We start from the raw sequence: 8086 nt of genomic DNA on the forward strand, positions 1-8086 counted from the left end.
CGACTTTTTGAAAGCATCGGGTCAACACTACAACATATTAGTGCAGGCACCAAATTCTCTGATGAGAGCCCTAAAGCTAAAAAAATAAAACCAAGAATCAATAAATGAAATGACTTCAAATTAAAAAGCTTCTTCGCAGCAAAAGAAACACATAAAAGCAACGAAGAAAGAGCAGAATGGGAGAAAATCTTTGACAGCTACTATTCTGACAGAAGATTAATATTCAGATTATATATTCTAGATATGTAATTCAAAAAGCTGCAACCAAACAATAAATGATAAAAAACAAACTTGGTATGGTTTAGATATGAGGTATTCCCCAAAAGCTCATGTGTAAGACAATGCAAGAATTTTTAGAGGTGAAATGATTAGATTATGTGGTGTGACCTAATCAGTGGATCAGTTAATCTACTGATATGGCAATCACTCTAGGCAGGTAGGGTGTGGATGGAGAATGCAAGTCACTGGGATTACAACTGTGAGGTTTTTATTTTGTCCTTGAGGAGCAGAGTTTTCTGTGTTTCCTGGTTGTCATGCCTTGAGCTGCTTTCCTCTTCCCCACCTTCTGCTATGATGTTCTATCTCATCTCAGTCCCAGAGCTATGGAGACTAATCAAGGACTGAAACTCTGAAACCAAAAGCCAAAATAAACTTTCCTCCTTTAAATTGTTTTTGTTAGTTCTTCTAGCTACAGTCATGAAAAATTGACTAAGAATCAGCCCGAGATTTCTTAAAAGAAGAAATGCAAATGGCCAATAAATACATGAAAAAATATTCAACATTCTTAGAAGTCAGGGAACTAAAATTCAAAAATACTCTGAGATTTCATTTCAGTCCAGCTAGAATGGCAACCATTAAGAATACATATAAAACAAATGTTTGTGAAGATGTGGAGGAAAAGGTACACTTAGGCACTGTTGGTGGTATTACAAATCAGTACAACCACTTTGAAAAGCAGTATGGAGATTCCTCAACAGACTAAAAATGGAAACACCATATAACCCAGCTATACTACTCTTTGATATTTATCCAAAAGAACTAAAATCAGCATATTATAATGATACATGCATACTAATATTTATAGCAGGGCAATTCACAATAATCAAGTAAGGTCACCAGCCTATGTGTCCCTCATAGATGATTGGATTAAAAATGTGGTATATATACACAATGGAATTTTACTCAGCCACAAAAAGGTTAATATTATGCCCTTTGCTATTAAGTGGATGGAACTGAAGAACATTTTGATTGAAATAAGCCAAACTCAGAAAATCAAAAGTCAAATGTTTTCTCTCACATGTAGAAGCTAGAAATAAGAAATTAAAAAATAAAAGAAGGGGTAAGAAGGATCTCATGAAAATAGAAAGAACAGTGGACTAGAGGAAGAAGATCAAGGATGAGAGAAGAATGGGAAAAGGGGAGGATCTGTGAAATAAAATTGATTAAATTATGTTATTGGCATATATGAATATATAAAATGAATTTCACTTTTATGTATAACTATCATGAATCAATTAAAATTGAATTAATAGAAAGAAGACCAAAATCATAGTATTTCAATACTGGGGACTGAAATAGAATAAATTATGTTATATGCATTTATGAATATGTCAAAATGAACTCCACAATTATAAATACCTATAATAAACTAAAAAAAAGAAAAAGAAAAAAATTATCATTTCCCCATAATAAAAATTTTCAAAAGCTTTTTTCTTCCTTTTTGAATGTACAATACTTTACTGTTATCTGTAGTTTTGCTGCTGTGCAATAACACTTCAAAACTTCATGCTACAATCTAACTGTAGCACAGTAACCATTAATCAGTATTTCTAGTTTTATCCCATCATAGTTGAAAAAGACACTCACATGATATATATCTCTTTAAATCCATTGAGGCTTAATTGTGGTCAACAAATGCTCTATTTTAGAGAATACCATACGTACCCTTGAGGGAATATGTATTCTATTGTGGAGTCAAGTGTTATATATTTATGTGTTATTGCTGGTAGCAGGCCTTCCCTGGCCCCTGGGGCCCAGCCCCCAGTTCCTTGTTCTGCATGTCAAAGTGGCCAGCTCACAGGGTCCTGACGCAGGCTTGAGGTTTCCTGTTTATCTGCCTCGAGCATATGTGTCTCTCGGAACATTTTGACCTGTTCGAGCCTTCTTGCCAAGGTCTCGGCTTGGCACCAGAATCACGAGCCACCACACCTTTGTAGGTTCAAACAGCAATTCTTTATTCCCGCTCTCACACCGCCTCCACACAGGTCCAGGGGCAATCGTGTTCTGCCGTCTGCCTGCACAATTCACCTACTCCACAAGGCTATCTCCAAATCCCATTTTTATCTCACGAGAACTCAATGAGAACAAGCAGCAGGAACACCCTAATCCCAGCAATAATCTTCAACCTCTAACTTCCCTAAAACCCATTATCTGAAACTGGCAACGCCTTAAACTCAAGGAGCCGGTTACTTCCTCAAACCTGATCAGCTCTAAACTCGGATCCGCCTTGGTCCTTGAGCAAGGTCACCTTATTAAAGCATGCATGCAATGTCCCATCGAATGTCCTCTAAGCAGCATGGGGTACGCTTGGCAAGGAAATTTCAATGCGTCATTCCTACTTGGTAATGGCCCTCAGCACCTTCTGATAGGGGACAGTGGCGTAACCCAAGGACGCAGTTATTACTCTTCCCTCCTTGCTTTTGAGTGATTTCCCGCAGCTGTTACAAAAGATATATAAGGGAACAAACTTTGACAATAAAGCGCGCACGCTTCCTCCTGGATGAAGAACCTTGGTGTCCTGTGTATTTCTTAACCTCGCCGCCCCTCGCCGGACTCGACCCCGTTAGCCGGATGCGGCATGTTATATTTTATTGGTTTATTGTGTATTTAAGACCTTGATTTTTTTTAAGTACTGAAGATTAAACCCCAAAGTGTTATGCCACTAAGCTACTTTGTCAGCCTGTTTTATTTTGCAACAAAATCTCACTAAGTTGCCCAGGCTGGCCTCCAATTTGCAATTCCCCTGCTTGTTCAAGTCTCCTAAGTAGCTGGGATGACAGGTCTGGGTCACCATGCTCAGCAAGCCATTTATTTATTTATTTATTTATTTTCAACTCACCTTCTATTTGGCTGTCCAAACTGATAGTGGGGTATTGAATTATCAAATTTTTGTTATAGAATTTTATATTTCACTCTTCAATACCATCACACTCTGCATCAGACTTATTAATGGCTTTATTAGATACATTTTCCAATTTTTATATATTCTTCTTTTTTTTTTTGGAACTTCAGATTAAACCCAGGGGTACTTTACCATTAAGACACATCCTCAACCCTTTTTATTTTTTTTAAATTTTTGAAACAAGGTCTTATTAAGTTGCTTAGGGCCTTACTACATTGCTGATGCTGGCCTTGAACTTGTGATTCTTCTACCTCATCCTCCCAAACCGCTGAGATTACAAGCCTGAGCCACTGCATCCAAATGTTACATATTCTTGCTGCATTGGACCATTTATTGATATATAATATCTCTTTTTTCTTTGTAAACTTTTTAATTTAAAGTATATTTTGACTAATATTAGTACTACTAATTCTCTCTTTTGGTTACTATTTGTATAGATTTTTTTTTCTATCCTTTCACTGTCAACTAGTTGCTGTCTTTGGTTGTAAGTTGAGTTTCTTGTAGATAGCTTATTATTTTATCATTTTCAACATTCATCTTACTAATCTTTATGTTTTAATTTAAAAATGTAATCTATTTACATTGAAAGTGACTAGTTATAAGGGGGAATTTACTTCTATAATTTTTGTTTGTTTTATAAAAATCATATTTTTGTCACTCATTTCTGACATTATAATTTTCTTTTATATTTAGCTGATTTCCTGCATTAAAGTTTTGAAATTCCCTTCTCACTTTCTTTTGTATATATTTTAGATCTACTTTCTTTATAGCAAACATAGAAATTGTATTTAATATAAAGTTAAAACAATCTAAGTTGATACCAGTTTAACTTTAATAACATATAAAACCTCTGCTTCTATATGTCAACTTTTCACCCCTATAGGTGACTTCTTTGTACATTGTATAACCAAAAATATATGGTAATAATTTTAGTGCATTTATCTCTTAATTCATGTAAAAAAAATAAAATTACAAACTGAAATTACATGAATTTTGACTTTTATAATTATCCATGTTTTTAACTTTATCACAAATCTTTATTCCTTCATAGAATTTTGAATTCTGTCTCCATCCTTTTATTTAAACCTGAAGGATTTGTTTCAGAACATCTTGCATGTTAGATATAGTTGTATTGTATTGTCTCCTTTTATTAGTTTGGTTTTTGACTTTGCCTATTTAGGATGGTATTAATTTTTCTCTCTGTTTAGAAGAGTTTTGCCAAATTAAAGGTTCTTGGTGTTTTTTGTTTTTTACTATTTTTCGTTCAGCAGCTTGATTATATCAACCCACTTCCACATAATTTCCAAGGTTTCTGTATAGACATCTCCTGATAATCTCACTGGAGAGCCATTCTATATGATGCTGCTTTTAAGATTCCCTGTCTCCGTCTTCGACTTTGACAGTTTGAGTATAACGTGTCTTAGAGTAGATCTCTTTGAATTTATTCTCCTTGGAGTTGGTTGAACCTCTGAAATGCTTGCCATATCTTTTCATTCACTGAATTTATATGGTTCTTAACAATTATTTTCTCTAGTGGCCTAACTTCCTTTCATTAGGTGTCTTTTCCAAAAGGTTTCACCACCACCTATACTGATTTATTAGACAAAGGATTTAAAATAACTGTCTTAATGCTAAAAAAACTAATAGAAGATGTGAACAAAGCTAAGAAAATATTGGATTAAAAATTTTAAACATAAATAAGCAGAAGATACAAAAGACCCTGCCCCAAAAGCAATTCTAGAACTAAAAATTGCAAAAGGGTTTCCAATGGATTTGAATAGATAGAAGAAATGATCAATAAATGTAAGGTAAGATAATTGAAATGATCCAGTTTGAAAAGAAAACATAGTGATATTCAACTTGTCATGCTCCTTCTTTGGGCTGGCTTTAGCTCAGCGGTTCCTTCGCCAGAAAACTTGCAATCAACTTGTCACAGGCCTCAAAATAAGGGAGCCAACTGACCATAGAGTAAAACCTCTGACACCATGAACCAAAAAGAACTTTTCATTTTTTAAAACTGATTATCTCAGGTATTTTGTCACATTGACAGCAGGTTGACCAGCACAGAATTAGATTCTTGGGATATGTGGAATAAAGAATGAACTGCTGGACTTTGCAAAATTAATTGAATCAGCAAGGATTCTGTAGCCCATCCTAAAAGCTCAGACTGCTTTTAGTTTAAGAAGCATTTCTCATTCTCTGCTCATCCTTCTCTGTTGCCTTACCATGGTTATTTTTCCCCCCAGAATTAAAACAGATCCTACTATGTGAATGATTGAGAAAGTTAATTTTAACTGATTTTTAAAAATAAATGACAGTATAATGCATTATAATTCTTATTAAACATATACATCACAGTTTTTTTCATATCTCTGGTTGTATATAAAGTATGTTGACACCAGTTCGTGTCTTCATACATGTACTTTAGCTAATGATGTCCATCACATTCCACCATCCTTGCAAACCTCCCATTCCCTTTCCCTCCCACTCCTCTACCCTATCTATTGTTCCTCTATTCTTCCCATGCTCCCCTTCCCTATCCCCACTATGAATCAGCCTCCTTATATCAGAGCATACTACAGATAAAGTTAATTTTATGTCCTTTTATCCCCTGAGAATTTCATTCACAATACTAGTCTCTTTTTCAACTATACAAAGGAGTCTGAAAGATATAGGAAAATGGATGTTCTTTCCCAAATGCTGAAACCTTTAAATATAATTGTTTTAATTCAATTTTCTTTTTCCAAGGATCAAACACAGGAGTGCTTAACCACTGAGCCACCACTCCAGCCCTTTCTTATATTTTAGAAATAGAGTATTGCTAAGTTGATTAGGGCCTCAGGATAGCTTTGAATTCGGGATCCTCCTGCCTCAGCCTCCCAGCTACTAGGATTACAGGTGCCTGGCTTGATTCCGGCTAATGTCCATGGCAAATATTAGTGTTGTTGTAATCCAGCCTGCCCTCATGTCTCTGCTACATTTTGTTATTTAAGTCCTAACTTCTTACCTACTTCCACTCTTTTTCCCCTAATTGAACTATACTAGCACAAGTATGATCTTTGAAAAATGCACATCATGTTACTATTCTGTTTGAATGCTATATTCTTGACATGTGAACACAAATTATTCACATTCTTTGGTCACCATGAATTAGGTGAAGCCTGACTGTCACTAGAGAAATGCAGAAATAATATATGGAGAAGTACAGTCCACTAAAGATTACTTTTCAGTGGTTAGAAATAGGGAAACTAAGTTATAAGCAAAAGTAATAGTAGGTTTTTAAATAATTGTTAAAAGGGGAAAGAATCACAACAAAACACAAATCAAAAGGTCATATACATTATATTTCAATATGTATTATTATATATTGCATATCATATACTCAATAATGTTATCAATGTGTCTTTCTTGGGAAATTTTAAATTTAATTTAATCATGAGAAAATTATTAGAAAAAAACAAGTACATGGTGTTCTAAAAGAGAGTTCACATGTGTTCTTCAAAGATTTGAAATTACAATCAAACAAAACAAAACCAAAGAATGAGAATACATTCAGATGATAGGCAACTAGAGAGAGGATGCACTTTGAAGATTCTTTATCAGAAAATGCACTCACATACAGTTAAAAAATTCATTTTTGTGTAATTGAGGAAATGAAAACAGGGGTATTTGGTAACTATTAATACTGTATTAATAATTGTATGTTTAGTTAAAATAATGTTCTGGGAAGGAGTTAGAAATGGCAGGAAGGATTAAATATTATAGAGAAATCACATTGATTTAACAAACATGATTATACCAACACATTGGACCTCACATTCACCTAGAAAACATAAATATCACAAAATCCCATGACCTTTATAACAAAATTCAACCCCTTCATGTTACCTACCAGTCATTAAAAATCTAGCATTTGTCCACTGCTCCTGCCAAGCTTCTTCATTCTCTCCATCCTACATGAGTCATGGTTCACATACAGCAATTCTTTCATATTGTAGTCCCCTTCCACTTTCTGATGCTTTCTCTGACACAAATGCTCTTCCCTTTTGGTTGCCCAGCAAAATCCCATTCATTTTTCTCCATACATAAATTTATTAACACTTGAATACTCCCCCTTCTGCCATTTATTTGATAGAGCTCAATTTCCCTTTCTCTCTTTTTCCTCTCTGTTGACCCTCACCTTTCTTATATTTCCCACTCTATATTGAAGTCTTCTTGAGGTGAGGGCCATGATGTATTTATATTTGTTTTCCCAAAACTGAGCATAATGACTCACAGTTTCGTGTTTAACAATCATTTTGTTTAAGACTGAATTGACGAGGGCTGGGTTTGTAGCTAGGACGTGTGAGGCACTGGGTTTGATTCTCATCACCACATATAAATAAATAAATAAATAAATAAATAAATAAATAAATAAATAAATAAAAGGTATTGTGCCCATTTACAACTAAAAAATATTTTTTAAAAAATGAATTGAGAACAGCATCATAATCTTACATTCTCAGACTGCCGACCAGAAAGATGATTGCTTGGCAAGATTACCAAATAAACAAGTGAATTAGCTCTAGCTCAATCATACAACATACCTCCTTGATACAGCATTTCATGCAATCATGTTGTCTTTCTTTATTGTCAAGCATGTACTAGTTTTTCATAATATGTTTGATATTGTTCATGAATGTGGGTAAATAAATGAGTAAAGCACAATTCCTATGTTCAAATGTCTTGAAATGTAGTAGAATCAGTAAAATATACTACTTTTACACTATTATAAGTGATATCTTCAAATGAAAAATAAAATAAAATGTTTGAGAGGTTTATAAAGATTGTCCCAAATTTAGTGTAATGAAAAGTTTGGGTAGAAATGTTTGCATAGATCTTAGAAAATGTATACAACATTAGGTA

Source organism: Ictidomys tridecemlineatus, chromosome 8, assembly GCF_052094955.1.
Source record: "Ictidomys tridecemlineatus isolate mIctTri1 chromosome 8, mIctTri1.hap1, whole genome shotgun sequence".
Taxonomy (NCBI): Eukaryota; Metazoa; Chordata; class Mammalia; order Rodentia; family Sciuridae; genus Ictidomys; species Ictidomys tridecemlineatus.